This window comes from Syngnathus typhle, linkage group LG8 (genome assembly GCF_033458585.1).
Source record: "Syngnathus typhle isolate RoL2023-S1 ecotype Sweden linkage group LG8, RoL_Styp_1.0, whole genome shotgun sequence".
Classification (NCBI taxonomy): Eukaryota; Metazoa; Chordata; class Actinopteri; order Syngnathiformes; family Syngnathidae; genus Syngnathus; species Syngnathus typhle.
This window is the reverse complement of record NC_083745.1, coordinates 1871130-1891059: the sequence shown is the minus strand read 5'-3', so window position 1 is coordinate 1891059 and position 19930 is coordinate 1871130. Positions and strand designations below refer to the sequence as shown.

The window sequence follows — 19930 nt, the reverse complement described above, 5'->3', positions numbered from 1 at the left end:
CACAATACTCGAAACTAGCTGTCAGAATGATGAAGTGTATTTCTACACCACCGCATACCGCAATAATAATAATATGTTTATTAGTGTCCATCAAAACAGAGCATGACCTGTGATCTCTTTTTTTAATCTTGGCCCTTTGTTAAATCCGTCGTGTCAAATGTGTTTTTCACGTTCTACTGTATGCAAAATGTAAAAACACTGACGTAATAATGGTCAGACAAGACTCCCACTGCAGCGGAAAACTTGGTTTCGCCTGTCAAGTGAAACTGGTTTTACTTGCCAGGTCCTCAGAATCGACTTTTTGGAAAGTGACATATTTATGAATAAAGCATTCCTGACTCCATGTCTGCCAATACATACAAATATTTAAATATTCATTGACACGAATCAAGTTGGTTTATTGTGGCGCCCATTGTTATGACGTAATACAATTCAAAGTCAGAATGAAATATCAATTTCTAGTACAACACATGCAATTGTGAACATTAAATATAGTTTCATTTCCACTTCCGATCTTGATTCCATTGAAAAAGGTGGATCCTTGAAAATGACAAAACGTGACGCTATTGTGTTGCATTTGTCTCTCCGGGAAGCCCACTCCTACTCCCCGGTAGCCGGTAGAGGCTGCCGTCCACCGGCTCGACAAGGCAGACAGACAGGCAGACAGACAGACAGACAGTCCTTGTGCTGATGCGGGGGTGTGGAAGGGGGAAGTCCGCCTCACATTTTCCTCCTCGCCGCTGTGCCCGGTCCTCTCCTCGGCGGTGGTAACCGAATAGCCCCGTGTAATCTGACACTTCAACTTGCCGTGCTCCACGGTAGTTGATTCAGTCACTCAGTTGCACCGTGTGCTCGGAGGAGCAGCTCGAGAGAGGGAGAGAAAAGCACGCACGCGGAGGCTTTTTTATTTCAGCGTCGCGGAGGAACGACGACTCGCTTCTCGGAACCCCCGAAGCTGCAAGTAAGTTTGTCGCCGTGTTTCGGAGCTCGTAGCGCGGCTTGCACGCTCACGCTGGCCGGGTGGTACCTGCTAACAATAGGCTTGACCTCCTCGGAACCTTTAAGCGGCTGAAGTCGCGTCGGAGGCAGGGCAGGCTGGCTTGGCTGCTGGTTCCTCGCCGCTGCTGGTGCTTCATATGGGAAACGGGAAGCGAGCGAGTCGGCTTGTTATTGTTGGTCTGCCGTGTCACGTTTGGACATCCGCGCACTGGGCGCTTTGCATGCGCCGGCTGCCTGGCTCCCACGTCGCGGCGCCGCTGAGCGCCTCGCCCGGGTGCATCCAGGCGACCGACCGAGCGACCGACCGGCGGCTGATGACTCTGTCTCGATGCTAGTAAAGCCATAATGTGTGTCACACAAAGCTGATGTTGATCGCCCTTCTACTTGTTGTAATGCAATTAGCAACGGGGTGGTTGTTGCTGTGCCTTGCACAATAATAATGCAGCATCAGTGTCATTTGTCACCTTGAGGGTGCACCCACGATGGCACCTCTCCAAGGTTAGATCATCCTAACAAGCACCAGCACCTTGAACACTTCCATAGATACTATTAGCAAAGTGTGACACTTATGGGTAGTGTGGATTTTTAATGGGATCTCCAACGATAAATGGTGAAATAGGTAGAAGTGTTGCATTAACTACAGATATGTTGTCTGTGGATTTTTAATGGCACCATTGAACACCTTAGCTGGATAGATAATATAGATTGTTATACGCTACTAAGAATAAAAGGACATTGTACGTGGTGGTTCGCAACTTTGTGTGTTTTCGATGTGGTCCTTGTTTCAATTTTAGAGGGGGGTCTGGGAATATTTAAAAATATATATTCATATTCTCTGAAGCACAATAACTTGTGCTAATGAAAAGAGTTCTTTGAGCTACTAACGGTGAAGCTGTTTCCAATGAAATGCATGTGATGAATATTTAATATTCTAAAAACACATCAGTGCTATTCTGATTAAACTACAAAAACCAACACTTTGGGATGGTATCGACGGTTTAGGGCGATCTGTAGGATTCTGGTCCACTGGTGACTTGAGTTGATCAGCTTTGTCTGGATAAAGTTCAAGGAGTCTAAAAATAAGCTGGAAAAAATGCAATTTGTTTGTTGCTATTACAATCCATGCTTTAGTTCACTGAGAAATGAATGACTACTTGTTCCATTCAGTGGATTCTTCCTTGGCCCGTATCCCACCCCTCTGCCAAGTTTTGTCAAAATCCTTTAAGTATTTTTATTTTTTTTTCAAAGCGCCATCCCGGCCGGTACAAACAAACGGCGATGAAAACATCATCTCCTTGGCAGCGCTAATAAGAATGGAAATGACACAATGCACAGGTGTGAGTGTAATCTCTTTGCACAACAAGTCAGTGCACATGTGGAGAAACACCTGGACGCCTTGACACGGAATCACTGAACTAGCAGCAGCAGTAGAGGCGAGGCCAGGCCAGGCGAGGCCAGGCCAGGCGCATTTGTCCAACCTATTAGAGTCTGTAGGATCCTCCCCATTAAATTCCTCCGTCTGGATGTGAGGCCAGCCGGGGAAGAGCGCGGGCCCCGAGTGCATGGGGGGGCTCCCCGACGAGAGGGGGCGGGGAGAGGCCGGAGCCCATTTATTCATTCCTCTTTCGAGGACATCTTAGCGGGGGTCAGAAAGAACCTTGGCATGCGATTAGAAAGCGGCGTCCTCGATTAAACACCTATTCTGGCAGCGTGTCAAACCCGAAGCGCGACAAGTGCAACTGTTTTCAGGTTTGGCGTTGCAGCAGTGTTGCGTTGGATTGCGGGGGTCCAATGTCTGCATCTTGGAGAGAGAGGGAGTAAACAGCTTTTTGGAGGGAAAGGAAACGGGGAGCGGCGGTGCACCCGCCGCTGTTGGTAATTGATGATGTAATGAATTCGTTCCAGCAGCAACACTTGTCAGCTGCAGTACGTTAATGAGCACTTTTTTTTGTGGTGGTGGGGTTGGGGGGGGTTACTTGATTTGTCTTTTCATTTCCCACTAAAGTGTCGTTAAGTCACGGAGAGGCTTGCAGGTTAACTGATAAATCACGCAGGAAAGAGGGCAAAGAATGAAAGCCATCTGCAAGTGTTTGAAACTTGGAAGTCCGCGTGTTTATGTGTGCGTTTGCTTTCCTTCTGTTGTCCCTCCTGGGGCCCCTCTACAGCCGGCCGGCCAGACAGCCAGCCGGGCTGTGAGGAGAGACACAAGAGTGCCTGATTCACTGAGCTGGCGAAATGCTTCACGACACTCCCACTAGATCCCATTTTGCACGTCTTCTAAGTCTGTTTAAAAACGGTGCCGAGTGCTAATGCGTGCACGACCGCCGAGGGAGCGCCGGTCCTTCTCTAAAAAGAAGTTTGTCGGAAATAATGAAACCCGACTACAGGGGGGCCCGAGTTTATGACGGTCCAGAGGTGTACTGTTTTTCATCGACTTTTCAACACTTGGGTTTTTCTCGCAAATATTTGCTGTAATTATGAAGGTCACTACTCCTAGTTTGCACAGCGGTGTAAAAATAACGTCCTGGCACGCTCAGTTTTTGCCACACTTGGCTTACGACAGGGATGGGTGACTTAAATGCTGGAGGCGGCCGCCATCTTTCATCAGTGCTACTGGGAAGCCACATAGGACTACTTGCCACTTTAAAATATGCATATACATGCAAAATATGTGCTCTTCGTGTACTTCCATAAAATATTTCTCATTTCACGTGTAAAATATTTTATGGTTTTATGGGAACCCACATTTTCTTGTAAAGAAAAAAATAGATTGATTATTCAATGTTTTTGAAGAATTTTGTGAGTTTGTAAAAAGTCCACCCGTTCCCAACAAAAGATATATAATTTTAAGTGAATCAAGGGACCACTCAAGATGATTTTTCAGCAAATATGTCATCATTGTCATGATGAGTTGAAGGATTCGCAGCACGCTAATGTTAGCTAGCATTGTTTGTCATGTCTTCCCTGCTAAAAAGAAAACGGTAAATGTCAGCAAGACAAACACGAGAACACAACAAAATCATAGTTGTACTATGTTCATTTTGTTTTCATTGGTTCTTTTATCACAAACAAGATACTTAGGTTCATCTTCGATGAAGGCGGAAGTGCAAGCCGAAACATGTTAGGTATTTCAACCTAAATATCTTGTTTGTGATAAAAGAACCAGTTAAATAAACAACAAAATCATGCTGGTCTATGCTATCTTTTTTTTTTTTTTAATTTATAAAGCAGGTTGCGGTAATGCTGCACGAGCTTGATGTTACTCCGCAGCAGAGTACATGTTGTTGCGTGCGAGTCGGCTAATTGTTTAAGACCTGGCAAAAGCTCATCAATGTTTTGACAGGCTTGACATTTCAGCAAACTGCTCCCGCTGCATTGCTGGGAAATACTCGTCTTCACTTGACACGAGTTCTCGATGTTTGGCGTCAGACTTCTTCTGTCAGCTATTTATTTTTTCCCTTCTCTATCAAGCCCCTCCCACTCGTGTGCCGGGGAACCTGTCTTGCGCTACTTTTCATCCTTGCTTTTCAGTCTCGTGTCGCCTCGGAGCACTTTCAAGGTTTCCTTTGCCGGACTGAGAGCTGAAAGGAACGTTTTGAACGGAAAGGTTAAGCGCAAGCTGAGGTTGCGCCATCGGTGTCGGACGCATTCGTTTTTTCTTGTCATTCCAGCCGTGCACTTAAAGTCGAGCCACTTTCTAAGTAATTACGGGATAGAGGATAACGCTGTAAATGAAAACGCTACTTGGTGAAACGAGACAAATGTGGACAACTCCGGCCCTTTTAACATGACACGCAACACATTCTGTGTGTGTGCGTGTAGTCCCAGCGATGAAACAACATTTCTTCTCATGTCTCACATGCTATAACACGAGCGTCCGCCGTATGGAATGCGATTGCACCGCAAGTAATGGGATGAACATCGTCTTTGTCAGCTGTTGGCACCATTTTATACAATCTCATAACTTAGACGGAGCTCAAACGCCGCACGTTCTCTGCTAAAGTGCTAAATCCTAGATTTTATTTTCAGTGACCCACCCTGGCTGTCAGCTTTTTCTTTTTTTACGACTTTTATAGTTCTCGTAGGTCATGTCTGTCTTACAGTTTTGACGTTTCGGGTTCCAATCTCAGCTCTGGCCTTCCTTGTGAGGAGTTCTCGCCGTGCTTGGCAAGTTCTGGAGATGTTGAGGTTTTCTCCTGATTTGCCAGCATGCTTAGTTCATTGAAGACTCTGTTGTGTCAGAGCTTGAAAGGCTTCTTACATTTGTGACGTTTCTTCTCTCCTACGTCTGTTCCTGATGTCTGATATGTGGAAAACAGGCGAAGCGTCAACTCGCATCCACCTTCTCCCTTCACCCTTGACTTCCCCCAACATTGGGTGGGAGGTGGCTCAGGGGACACACACGCACAGAGTCATCTTAAGTGCTTTTTCTGAGACGGAGTGCCGAGCAAAGTCACTCGCCCACCCTGTCACCGTCTCATGCATGTTTGATTCAATGTTCTTTGAGAAACGAGTGCACGGGACGACACAATGACCACCGCGTCCCGTTCCCGTCCGAGGCCCTCAAATCGTAAATGACAAGCCGGGGCCTCATCGGGAACAACGCGGGAGTCGCGGGTACAACATGTTCCTTCTGTCTTTCCTCCTGGACCCAGTACTTTGCACCATCGTAAGCGATTAGGCTCTCGCTTGCTTTCCATCGCCGCCGATGAAATCCTCAACTGCGTCGGAGAGACGAGAGAAGCGATAGTATGTCCGAGCGAGTGGCGTGTGTCCGTTTGGGCTCGTAAATCCCGTTTAAGCTAAACAAACTCATTGTTCCCATCCTCCAATTGCGCTTTGCAGCCTCCCTCCTTTCCCGTTGCCCCCCCCCCCGTCCCCCTCCTGCTCTCTTTGTAAGTACAGTCACTAATTAGTCGCCTCTTCACGCTGGGTCAGTAGGTTTACTGTTTCAGCCGGCGGTCGGCCGTGTTTGCCTTGCCCCTTCTGATGCCGCTGCGTGCCCGGAAAAGCTTCTCACACCTCGCATGGCGTCCCACGTGGGTCCGTTTGCCGGGCAGCCTCCCGGGACTTTGCTTTTTTTAACGCTCACCTGGAGCTTGAGTGGGTGCCAAGTGGGACTGCAGACGGTCTCGTCTATAAAGCAAATTACAAGGGTGAGTTGATAGGAGAACGCTTGAAAATTCATTGTGCGGAATAGTGCAGATGGGTTTTGAAAGATGAGCTCCGCTTTGGATTTGGACTCGGACCTGCCTATGCAATTTCCTTAGGATTTACTTTTCTGGAAACCTTTCAGCAAAATGGCAGACCAAACACGCACACTCGCGTAACTCTTTTCAACAAATCAAGTTGTCTAAAAAATGATTTTGCAAGCTCAACAAGTGGATGTGTCTTAAGCAGTGCTTCTCAAATAGTGGGGCGCGCCCCCCTTGGGGGGCGCGGTGCTATTCCTGGGGGGGCGCGTGTGACCCTGGGGAACAGGCTTTTTTTTTGGCAGTACTAGAATAAAGTGTAATTGCGCGTTTACTACAGCAGGGGGCAGTGGCGCTCTCATTGTTACTTCTGTCACGTTTGCGACAGTGCAACATTTTACGACTTACAAGACAAGTTAGGATAGTCACGGTGGGGAGGGGGGGGCGCGAATAGTTTTCTTCTTGCTAGGGGGGGGCGTAACAGAAAATAATTGAGAAGCACTGGTCTTAAGTGAGAAATCCAAGGAAGTGATTTTTTTTTCTCCCTGTAGTAGATGCATGCACAAACAAAATGTACAGATTGGAACTTCTCCAACGTGACACGACTCATCTAGTCAACTTCTTTATGAAAGAATATTTCGTTCTTTAATATGAATATTTGCGAGTAGAGCAAGTGGTTGCGCAGGCAAGGTTATAATAGCTCACGATATAACTAAAGCTAATATCGGCAAAACATTTTTGTTAGCAAAGTAGCTTGGAGAAGTTTTAGAAAAACAAAACAACACGGCACGAGTCAGCCAGTCGGATTCCCGGAAATCCTATTAAGTGCTTGCGAGGCAGACTTAAAAGAAGAAATGTACTGTTTTATGCTAGTAAATATATGCAGAGAAAAGCCAACAGAGCGATTGTGTCCTTTGTGAGCTTGACACTGCTGAGCCAATCAAATTGTTGACAAAGAGATTTGCAAGAGGAGCCGAGTGGGTGTGCAAAAGCAGGCCAAGAAAGAAAATTCAAGGAACAGAGAAAGCTGCTTTTTATTATGAGATTCGATTTTTTTTTTCGTCAGTGTCGTTTATCACGAGAGCATGACACATTTGTGATCTGATTGGGCTTTCTAAAACACCCGCCTGTCTGTGCGCACGCAGAGCTGCCGGTTCGGTGGCTGAGGTTTGCGTGGGAGCAGCCGAGCGATGGCGAAGATTCTCTGAAGGCGTGTCCAACATCGCCTCCAGGGATGCATACTTAGTTGTTTTATGACAAGGAAAATTAGGAAGGATTTACTAATGCAAAACGACAGCATTTATTCTTTGCCGACGGGGAGTCATGCAATAGCTGCTCTCCCGCGTTGTGACGAGGCGTTCGCGGGGCAGAAATAAACTCGTTGGTTGAGGCGCCTCGGACTAAATGGCACTTTTTTCATTTATGACGGACTGTCCACCAATAGTCCATTATCCGTATCCTCTGTCAATTCAACAATCAAGAAAAACATGTCGGATCCTCTTTTGCTAACCAAAACAGCAACACCAAAGCAAGTGAGGTGTTATGGCTCCAGCAGACTTGTAAGATGTTTATGTTGTCTATGTGAATAGTGCTATAATCCCATTGACCTACATTTAAAACCTGAGATTTAATATTTGTGCCATAGAATTGTATGAATATAATCCTGACAGTCTACTCTTTGTTTCATAGCGTTAGTCTTGGCTGTACTGCTTCAGTGTCATTTTGTTTTTGTCTTGCATATGTCGCCATGTCACTTTGACCCTTCAGAACCAGCCGTAACGTTAACTATATGAGAACAGTTCCTTGGACCCATCGTATTTCAAATGAATTCTCATGCCCTGTAAGAGAGCATTGGCCTTTGATGATGTCAACCGTTTTCTGTCCTCTGATTGGTTGATCAGAGCTTAGATTGTTTTAGCCAACATAAACTAGCAAAAATCTGTAGACACATTAAATAAATATCAACTCTGGTGAGTGAGGATTTTATTTAGCTGTTCGATAAATATCGATTCTGAACTGTTTTTGTAAGGAATAGATGCTTTCATGACCGAGATGTGCTAATAATCATCATAATAATAATCATAATAATAATAATCTATACATGATGTAAATAAAGTTCCCCTCCTATTCGATGCCTCCCGACATTTGCAGTTGACTAAATATAGCACTCGACCCGCTTTTAAGCAAATAGCACTGACTTTAAATATTTGTTAGCGGTTGTAGTTCAGAGTGGCGTGCATCTTAACTAGATCATGCTGAGAACGCTTTGAAATATATAACTAGTGACAGAAAACTCCATTAGTGCGTGCCATGTGTTTGTATTTGCCCGCTCTGTGCCCTCCCCTCCGTTTTGACACTGGCGCGAGAGCCAAAGCGCTTTCTCAGGGTTCTAAGGACCCACATCCCTTTCATTCTCCCGCCTGGGCAGCTCAGATAAAGGAGGCATGTTTTAAACGGCAGTGTGGAGACGGCAACTCGGAAAAAAGAAAAAAAGGATAGTGAGACGACGACATAAGTGAAGCGGCGACAGATTTTGATTTCAAAGTCAACTCCATTACACACGACGACATTTCCGATATACGATTCGATGGTTAACCCGCCATTTTCTAGTAAATCCCCTCCGACGGAAACATGTCCTCCCGGTGAACCAAAGCCACGACGGAAGTCGTCGTTTATCACATCCGTAATGAGAACGGGCTAATCACGTGCGGCCCGTAGAGAGAGCGCCCATGCACCGCCAGCGATCGGCCTCCCAAACAATGTTCATTATTGTCCGCGTCGGCTCGCTAATTACCCGGCAAAACATTATCGACAAAAGGCTCCGTGTGTTTTATGATTTGAAAGGGTATTGGGTGACCGTGCACAAATGTGCGCGGGAGAAAAAGGAATCAATGCGGCTTTGAATGCTTTAGCCCAACCACTTTTGAGGTTACCGATGGCACGAAAAGACACACTCAATTACTCCCCTTTTTGCTGGTGTTTACTCGTATGAATTGATGGCCCGGAAGCATTTTTCATAGCACTCGTATTGACCGCGTCGCTAAAATTTGCAACACCGAAGGCAATTTTGAGAAATGTGATTTGCAAGCACTTAACTCATCCAGACGCTATGCATCTATTAAAACCGGAATGAAGCTTGAATGTAGAGAAAACAAAATCCTGGAAAACGTCTGATTATCCGCCCTGGCGTCCGATGGGCTCCAACCATAATTCAGGGGTGGCAGTGCCCCCATGCACCACCCCTAGCTCGGCCAATTCTCTGCATGGCTCCATTAATCCAAACGAAATACATTAGCGGCATGTCATACATCTCGCCATATTGCTTTTTCACGGCCGCAACTTTGTCTGATTTGCCCCGGAGGCAATCTGAACGTCATGTGTTGACACTATTGAAAGACACGTGTGGTCATCACACGTTTTCCTCAATCTGACTTGTGTACTTTGAAGGGGTGGATGTGGGGGGCGGTGACCACAGCGTGACCTGGAACATCTCTTGGCAATGTTCTGTAAGTAGGTGTAGCTGAGTAAGGCTTGAACGCATTCCGCTCGGTGTCTATATGTCTGCCGCAGACAGCTCTGAAATATGCATTTGGGCTGCAGACGGTGTGCCCCCGCTTCAATCCATCCATCCTCTCCTCACTGCTATGTCTGCAGAATCATGTCTCCCTGGATGACACATCACTGTGAATGAATGTATTACAAAAGCATCTCATTGGCTGATGTATGACGCCTGAAGAATTTCCAGAAGTCCTGGACTCTATCACGTTTGCCTTATACACAGAACCCAACAAAGCGAGACCTTGTAAGTCTTACAGACAGCCTGCTTGGTACTTTTTTTTTCTTTCTTTACCCCCTATGTGTGCTGTTGACACAAAACAGCAACACAGGGAAGACTGACTTTGATTGTCATTGTGAAAGGGGAATACCACCGACGTTGTGATTCTGCGAATTTGCCGAATCGGGCCTTTAAGAGAAGACCGCTTTTGCCTTTTCTACAACCTTTCAGACAATCCTCAGAATGTGGAAGATTGCCTCGTCAATTTCACCTTCCCATTCTGTGCTTTTGCGTGACTCTTCTGCAGTTACGCTGTCTGCGAACGCTAGCTTTCGCAGCTAGTATCAAAATTCCCATCTCGTACCGAAATTGTGTCAGAGGCGGGGCGACATAGGTGTGAAGTTTAACACTTAACACTCGCTTCTCTTGCCCTGTTGCGTTGAAAGCAATTGTCACGGCCCAACAAGTGTTGCTCACCTCGCACCAGATCCCGTCATCGCAGATTTAATGATCCGCTGGCAGGCTTGGAAATTCAAGAGGGTCTTTTGCGGCTGCTTTGCCACTGTTAAAAGCGGAGGTGGGGTGAGGCAGCGTAAGGTCCTGCCCTGATTTTCCTCTGGAATTTCTTTGTTTTTCGTGTGTGTGTGGGGGGGGGACTGAATCCGGTCTTAGCCCGAGGGTTCTGCGCTCCGCTCACATCCCTCCACCGTCAGCTCTGATGGTTTTTCGGGGGGGCGCCTCTGTTTTCAGAAGCGGCGGAACAGCCAAGGTGTTTTTTTTTCCCCCTTCACCTTTCTAAAAGACCGGCAGAGAGAGAACAAGGCGATAAAAACGATGAGAGCGGGCGGGCGGGCGAAATGAATCCGTAGGGACTGGTGCTCCTCCAACATAAATGTGCTCCATATTTGAGGGAAATGAAAGTCAAATGTAAATCCTGCCACTCAGGGCATCAGAGAGGATATTGTCCCTGTGAATAACGATGGAGAACGAACTCATTGAAATCTGAACACACGCTCATCTTTATGCCATGTATGTATATATAGAGTTGAGAAATAAAAAAGGTGGGCGCAGGATTGCTTCATTTGTTTGCACTCGTGCTTAGTGAAGTGTCGCTCGGCTGCCGCTACACACTGCAAATCCCCTCCACTTACCCCTCCCCAACACACTCGTGCTTCACTAAGTGTGATAAACCCCAGATAATGGTGTCGGAATTGTACAAACGTATCTCCATTTACTTTGTAGCACAAGTTGTCCGTGACCGGTCGCTTATCAGGGGTGGCTGTCGCTTTAACTAACTTCTACTAAGCATGCTTTTCCTTGTCGTCTTGGATAGAGGGGTGGGGGTTGTCTGGGGGGGTCGTGTTGAGCCGGGAAGGAGGGGTCTGCTTGAATAGGCTGGCTGCCTGCCTCTGTTTAGCCGGCCGGGCTCCTTCTGCAAAAGCACAGAGGAGTAGGGGCGGGGGGGGGGGTGACGGGAAGGGTATCCAAAGGGCCAAAAGGTCTGCTCACGTGATCAGTAATGGCGTCCCTGCTGGTCCCTTTCAGACTGTCACAGTAAATCTGTATGGCGTGTCACTTTGTAAATCATTACGAAGGCTAAAAGCCTCTCTATTGGATTGTGACGGAAAAGGGGCCAGGCGGCAGGTTTCCTTTGTGCCGTCTTGACGACGATGATGATAATCAAGTTTGTTTCTGGCCATCCTGCTGCGAGGCTATAATTAGCCGCTCTCGCCGCCGCTCTGTTTTGCCGTGCGGCTCCTCAAAGCGGAAGTGGGATGTGGAGAATTGTTTTTGCGCGGAGGTTATGCACTAGAAAGGGCTCTTTTTTTTTTTTATCGGCCTTTTGTCTTTAGAAATGATAGCAATGTGCTATATTGAGTTTGCGGCTGCTGCCCTTCGCAATATTAATAACACCATGGATTCCGTTTTCCTCTCCCCTCCTCATCATCTCTTTACTTTTTCCTCGGCTCTTCGGCGCGTGTGCCAGCAGCACGCCTGGAAACCGAACGGCGGCGGGGCAGACATCTGTCGCGCAGCGTCCCCCTGATTTGATCGGAGCCTCCAAGCGTGGGGGTCACCAAAAGTAGCAGCCCATAGTGGAAAGCTTTGTTTTGGTTTGAGTGCTGCACCCAAACAAAAAGTCGATTCGGAGCTTTTTTTTTTTTTTGGGGTTGTTTTTTTTTTTGGCTTCTGCTTGCGACATCTGTCATTTTGGCTGTGTCCCATCTCAACGCCCCTCCCTCTTTTTTTTTTGGGCCTCACAGGTGCAGAGAAAAGAGTGAAAAGTCAGTTAAGTTGAGCTGTTTGCCGGCGACGTGTACTTGATCTTTTGAGTGGGGGGGGGGGGGTGACTTTGACAGTTGAACTGGATTTCTATGCCTGTGGCCGCACCATTATTGACAAACGCTATGACCGCACGAATAAAAAAGGGTGTCGATCGTGGCTGTTTAGTGCCGTTCGACGTGCTTGGCCCCTGCCAGCTTTGGCAATTTACATTGCTCCTTGAGAGATTAATAGCTGGATATTGATCCTGTTCACAGGTTACTTTTTCATGTCGTAGTCCATCTGAATTCATTAAATGAAAGCTATTGTTCGCTCTGGGGTCTGCCACAAACCGCTACACCCGCTAACCACCCGTATTTTGCAATGTCCTGGTAAAACATTGGATACACCTATGGAAATAAAATAGAACAAGAGTCCCATAGTGCTCCGTGGTGTAAAATTAGATTACATACTTTGCAATATACTGTATTTCTACAAGTAGTGGCCAGCGGCATTTATTTACTCTAGTACAGATGGCGTGGGGGACGCATCTGTTCTTGGCGAGGACTTTATTGGTAAACATATTTTTTTTAATAATATTAAACGCTATAATCAGTATGTTCTAACGAACATTAAGTGAAGTAAAACAAATTAAGTAGGAGGAAATTGAGAGTAGAGGGAAATACATAAATAAAGAAAATTGGGCCAAAACACAATCAAATTGATAAAAGCACGATTTGTTTTTAAGACAAAACCAACTGCACCACCGCTAAGATTAGTGCTTTTAATCGCTTATCCAAACACAAACAATGGTCGGCCGAGTGGCGTCACACATGAGGTGAAACGACTGCTACTCCGCCACGGACCAGTCTAACATGTCGAGCTGGTCATTATCAAACGCTGTCTTAACGTGCGCGAGTGTTTGAGAAATGAGTCACCCTGCTCTCCCAACGCGGCTATCATCCAATCCACTCCAACTTGCACGACACGCAGCTACTGTGCAGCACCTCGCTTGGCACGTCAATCAATCTAACCGGATGAAATTTGCTTTCCTGTTCTGAGGAAGTCAACCTGTAATGTGATACACTTAATGGTTTTTTTTATTCTCTTTGGTCAATTAACAATAACAAGCCCTGGCTGGCAGTCAGTTGCTCAAAATCAGCCAGAATATTTTTTTATTCTTTATCCTCTGCAAAGAAATGACCAATATTACAGCAATTTTATCGAGTAGGAGTAGTTTATTCTCTTTTTGTTTGTATCCGTATGACTTTGTTATCCAGCCCTGCCTGAGGTGCTTGACTTTGATGGTTAGCTACTGTTTGGAGAATTACGAGAAAAAAAACACGCTGTGCAGATTGTCCACAAGGACCAGCGCAGTTCGAGTTCTGTCCTATCCAACCAGTCGACAACACTGGCGGAATGGTGCTTTGGAGATAAAGTTGTGGACCCATCTGGCAAAGTGAGGGCCTTGGGAGTCATTGCCTTACGCACAGAGCGCCCAGAGTTGCTTTTGATTCCGCTCATCTCGCGTGAGTCGGAGCTAAGTAAAAGGCTAGCATGTGCGGCTGGCAGATTAGTCCCCCTTCATGACGCCTATCCCCTCTTAAAAAAAAAAATACATCTCATTCACTCGCTTTAAATCCCCAGAATGGAAATCAGGCCGAGATTAGATAACGCCCAGCCGTTATTATTTGAAGGATAAGTGACCTATGTTTGTTGGCAGGCGCTTCAGACCATCGTGTGCACTTGTTCTAAATTGAAAGGCTTTTGGCTCAAAAACCAACGTTGACATATGTTCGTTCCGCAAAACACATATGAACTTCTCTTCTATAGCGCTTGTTCAAAATTCAAAAGAGAGGTTGACCTTTATAAACTCACAATTAACACACCAAACTGGCTTCTGTTTAAATTGCAAATAATAGTCACGGAGCAAATAGTCGCTCGCTGGTACTTTACACCCAATGATTCATTGCATTACTCACAAGTTATATATATTTTGAAAACAGTCATCCGCTGATTATTGAAAACCTAGACGTGCAGTTTTTCTCTGTCGCTTTTCTGTGGCATTCACTGAAAGGTGTTTGATGCAGAGGACAGCCAAGGTTGAGCCAGTAGAACTGAATGCTGAGGGAGGAGGGGGCTTGGAAGAAAAACAATTTGAGTGCACAACCAAGTGCCACATATTTCTATATGCGCCTTACCAGCGTTGGATAATTCCAAAAAAAGGCCAAATCAATCCAATACTTTAAAGGATTTTTAGGTTCTGTTGCTAACCAAAACAGCAGCACACATGCAGTTTCTCAGGTGGATTAATGTAGTCCTTCTGTAAATGAGTTTCTTGTGCAGCACATAAATATTTTGGAATGATTCCGTTTCGGTTCAAAGGTTATCATCGCTTTGCCCAATAGACAAGAAGATCATAGGAGGCGAAACTGGGCGTGAACCCAGGACCTCCTGTAATGATGTCAAAGTACTGCGCAAGGAGGGCTAGTGTCCATCGAGCGTGCAGCACGTACTCTGGTCACCTTGCGGATGTGTTGCCATGTCGATGCACACAGCGTGTCCTGTGTGACTTTGAAGTGAACAGCGCTGCAGCTTCCTTTTTTTTTTTTTTTTTGCGACGCCGATCGAGCGCTTGCGGATTGATCGGCTTCGAACAGGCAGAAAGAACGTGAGGATCGAGGTCGACTCGCCCCCCTCCCTACCTCCCTCCCGCCCTTCTTGTCATTGAAACATTTCAAACGCTCCCATTAAGCCTCCAAGACCCTCGCTGGGCGCACCTACTTTTGCACACTTTAGCAATTTGCGCTGTTATTATCCTAATCCGCCCAAGCAAGAATGAGACTGAGGAAAGATCACGCCGATTAATGCTTAGATGTGGGCTCTCCACCTTCAAGAGAGATGTGATACTAGAGAGCCTGAAGTGTTTTTGATGGAAACCACATTAATGATTGAAAGCAGGAGGAGAGTGGTTAAAAATCTCCCTGCTCCAACGGCATCAATTATTAAAAGCCCGCTCGCTTCCCGTGTTTTGGTGGCACATTAAATATCAGTCAGCATGTCGATCTCTTCACTTGATAGTATCTGTCATAGAAGCGGCATTGAACTGATTGTGTTTGTCTGTAAAAATGTAAAAAGAAAAATTGTGCTGCATTATGAAGACTCTGAATGCACCACATCAGAGGTGTCAAACTTACTTTTGTGGTGGGCCGCCTCGTTTTCATTGTTTCCTTTGGAGGGCCATGATGTCAATGCCTTATTATATACAGTATAGGCTACACAACAAACTGACGAATAACTACTTTTGAAATCAGACAATAATAAAAATTGTTCAATTACCGTATTTTCCGGACTATAAGGCGCACCTAAAAACCCCAAATTTTCTCAAAAGCCGACAGTGCGCCTTATAGTCCGGTGCGCCTTATATATGGACCATATAGAGAATGATGGATGGATGGAACTTTACCTTTTTAAGTTTACTGATCTATCTGGCTGTTGTGTTTTGTACTTATTAAAGTAAGCTTTACATGTTTATTTTGTGTGTTGTGTGATATTAACATTATTGATATATTGTGATTGTTTTCACCATTTCAAGTTATTATATTGTGATTGCATTAATGGTGCGCCTTATAGTCCGGTGCGCCTTATATATGGACAAAGTTTTAAAATGGGCCATTCATTGAAGGTGCGCCTTATAGTCCGGAAAATACGGTAACTTAAAAAGATGAATGGTATGGGAAATTGCTAGTAATTTAGCTATTTTCCAAAAGTGAAGACTATTTGTAATTTTAGTACGGACACTTGAAGTCGATGCACTATTTGTCCTCGCGGGCCTCATAAAATGATGCGGTGGGCCGTATCTGGTCCCCGGGCCTTGAGTTTGACACCGAGCACTACCAGGTTTATGTGACAATTTTCATGTTTGTTTTGGTGGCACAATTGGGATATGTATCATGTAAATGTAAATTTAAAAAAAATCAAACATGTGACCGCGTTTAGTCTTGTATTTTTCCGAATAAGAGGTGCACCAGATTACAAAGTGCGATTTTGTTTTCCATCTTGGATGTGGCACTTCATGTCGGTAGAAGTTGTCATGGGATGTAGGCATCAAATCAGAACTGGCCACTTGGACCTGCAGCGTAACTTCGGCCTAACTGCCCCCTATGTGTGCCACGTTCCATCTCATTGAATAGCCGCAATGATTCAGTCCGTGCCCGAGCGTCTGGCACGGCACACGTCGAGGCGAACGTGCGGCGGCGGCGATGGCCGCGGAGTTGTGTCGGCCGGATGCCGAGCTCTGATTTGAGCTCCGTTGAAACGAACTGACAAGCCCGCGGGGGGTTGTGTCATCCTTTTCCGTCAGTCTGTGCTGGGTCCGTACTTCCGCACAAGAGACCTGATTAAGTCGTTGATGCTGCATGTGGCAGCGGCGGAGCGGCGGCACGCTCAAGCCTTGAGCGCTCCGAGGCAGCTGGAAGGCACGCCAGGTATTTACTTCTGGCCTTCAAGTGAAGGTCGCCATTATTGGCTCGATCGGACGACGCCTGCAAAACATTCCGTTTTGATGGTGCCCGAAGAGATTTCTAGAAATAAGAAGTTTCCATGCAAGCTCACTCTAAATTTAGCATTGCTGTGATTTGAAGTGTGAACGGATTTGTAATTTGCAATCGTCCGCCGACTCATTCCAGCCCGTCTCCCAACTGAAGTGACTTTCTTAAATTGGATAAAAAAATAGCCTTTTGTTTCGGTGTTAGCACCCCAACCCGATTTTCTCAAACTGCTTATTGGTTTGGACAGATTTCATCTGACCCTGGAATGGTGAAAAGTGGTATTCAAAACACCCCGCGTGGGTGTGAACATAGATAGAGCCCTGCGGCGCTCCGCGTCTGAAGCTTTGAGTCAACCAACATCCTGCTCCCGATACCCGCCAAGAAGGAAAGTGAAGTGTCGTAGTCGTCATCCGAAGCCTAATCTGCGCGTCTCATCGAGGCGTCTATCGCGAAGGGAGCATGTGCTGCCCGTCTTGTGTCAACAGCGGTGTGTTTACTCAAGCTTGCTTCCTGTCGGCCGCAGCTCCCGACCGAAGCTCTGGGGGCTGCTACTCGTACGGCAGGCGTGATTCGATTTACGGATGGAGGAGATTCACACCAGCGCACGTGATAGCATCAAGGCATACGTCTTCAAGAAGAAAGCCTTGTGCTTGACCTTTTTGGCAAAAGGGGATGATAATAATATTTGAGTCACATGCGCTTGTACAGGCAGACGTCATTTGGAGGTGTCAGACTAAGATACTAAGGTAACATTCAAAGAGGGACAGAATGCCGATTCAGGACCAATGTAGCCTCTATTTGGACTCCTTTGACTCCCACCTCGCTTGTTTTGTGCTCTCGTCGTTCCGTATTGTGATTCTGTTTTCGTTTCGCTTGGTTCAGTTCTCGTTTCGCTACAGCTAATTTTTCCGAAGGTAAAGTACTTAAATAAATAAATAAATAATAATTTAATAAAAATAATAATAAATGTATTTAATCAAGATAATTTATATAATAATAAAACCATTTTTAAAAACTTTTTATTTGAATGGATCAAAGGTTCAATTGCGGTCTGGTATGATAATTATAAATTTACGGCTTTTGGCTTCGGGCACTAGCTTAGCAGCTACTTGATGCTTATTTTAACAACAGGCACTGTATGTCAATTGTCAGCGTAATTAATCTGGAGGTAGTTTTATTTACTGTCTTCAATTAGCGATTGAACATGATTTCAGGATGACTTTGTGCTAATTAGTGCTAACTGTTTGTGACGGCTATAAAACTGCGAAGCTGCGAAGACGACCAGAAAGCAGCCAATACGCTCTACCGGAAATACCTTCAAAATAAAAACCTACTAATGACTAGCTCAGCAAAAAAAGTGCATTTTGTTATGCAGGCTAGTCTCGAGGCACATCTTTTGGGTGGTGATGTCTTTTGCCTATTTTTTAGGTTATGGGATGGGAGGTACGCCATTTGTGCCGAGGTGTTAAAACTGCTGTAGCCTAACCTAAATGCACCGTATGTTGATAAGGCGGAGTCCATTTAGGCAAAAGGGCGCCAAAGCGTGCATGTCGCTGTCACAACGTGTTGCTAAGTGAGGAAAACGCGTCCGGCCGCCCTCTGTGCACACACAGCGGCTGATAGCGTGAGCTGAAGTGCAAAACCTGTCCTGTCCGCCTGTCTTGTCTTTGCCGCCGTCTCCCTGTCTGTCCTCGTGCCGCAGAACATCAGCGGGGTTATTAGCGGAGCGCCATGGCTGCCGCTGATAAGGCCCCGCACGTCCGATGCTGACAGCGCGGCGTGGCGAGCGCAAGCGGCGGCCCGGCAGGCCGGCCGACCGGCCGGCCGGGGATTACTGCCTGCTGCCATTTTCTGCTGATGCCTTTCTTTATGTTATCCTCTCCAGTCACTCGAGCTGCATTTGAATAACTTGGCTGATGTGATGGAAATGGAACTCCTTCAAGTGTATACCTGCATACAAATGAGGGAAGCGCTCCAAGTGCCCAACACACTCCGTAGAGGTTGGCGATGTCAGCAGTTGCTCATTTGCATAAGACGAGGACCGCCCTCCCCAAATAGCTCGAGTAGGGCGAGACAAAACAATATTATTGACTTAACTGTTTCAAATTGTGTAAAAAAAAAAATGCCCGATCCGTAGCTTTGGTATTCTCCCGAGCGGAGGGCGCAGTTTACCGCGATCGTACACGAGAGTTGCAAAAGTGTCGTGGGTTTACGCCATGAATTTTTTAAGCGCGGCCCATGAGGCTGCATGAGTGTTTTTTATTTTTTTATTTTCCTCTACACGAGGCCGCTGCTCATTCTAAAGTGAGCCGCTGTCAAAATCAATTACCGGTCAACTTGACTCAACCTGAGCCTCCTGCTGATGACATATTTGTTTTCCCTTCACCACTTAACGCCCGCGTGGGCGCCTCGTCACGGCGTAACGCTATGTGACAGACCTCCTTCATTTCTCCCGATGAAGCCAATGACAAAAATATCTCCTTTTTATTCCCTCACGTTTATCCCGATAGTATTCTTAACACTTCAACGTAAGAGCGCTGCGTCATTGTAATTTGTCCTAATGATGTCGCAACGCTGGAAAGGAGATTGCTGAGTCATTGAGGTGCTTTTTAGTCACACAGGACGTCAGCGCTGACATTTGTTGAAGGCATGACTCACAACTCTCGCTTTCATTGAAGCGACACGGTCGTGGCACTTTCCACTTGACATCCCTCAAGTTGGTTATCGACACGCAGGAGATAAGTAGCTTCGAAGCAGCTGCTAGCTAGTTCGAAACGTCACCCCGAAAAAACATCAACGTTGCTCATCGTTGTGTTTCACGACAAAATCATTTCCGACAGAGCGTTTATGGCTTTCTAAACTCGGGCACCTTGTTGTCAAACTACTTACAGGAAATATTCACCGTGATTTCCTTCATGTTCCAATATCAAGGTAGCTCGGTTAGTCATTCCGGGATGGAATTCCTGACACCTGTGTACTTTAACCGCTAACGCTGACCATGACAACAAAGCAAACATCGTAAAAGCCCGAGGCGGGCCACGCGTGACCTGTGTGCGATTTACAACTTTTCGGCAGGTCACGCAGGTGAGAGTCGGCGCAGCCAATAGGTGCTTCCCCTTTCACGCCCTCTGGTGTCAAAACAATCTTCCGCC

At 46.2% G+C, this 19930-nt stretch overlaps 1 protein-coding gene across 4 annotated transcripts in view; it reads left to right on the top strand.

Annotated features, from left to right (window-relative positions):
• zmiz1a (zinc finger, MIZ-type containing 1a) overlaps positions 1-19930 on the top strand; it is a 105209-nt gene that overhangs the window by 18502 nt on the left and 66777 nt on the right. For 2 of the 4 annotated variants that reach the window (XM_061285508.1, XM_061285504.1), the window contains exon 1: positions 554-961. The exons of 1 other annotated variant lie outside the window; for it this stretch is intronic. The gene's annotated coding sequence lies outside the window, so the exon portion shown is untranslated. Of the gene's footprint in view, positions 1-553; positions 962-19930 lie in introns of those variants that run through there. One more of the 4 variants, XM_061285509.1, reaches the window with a different exon arrangement.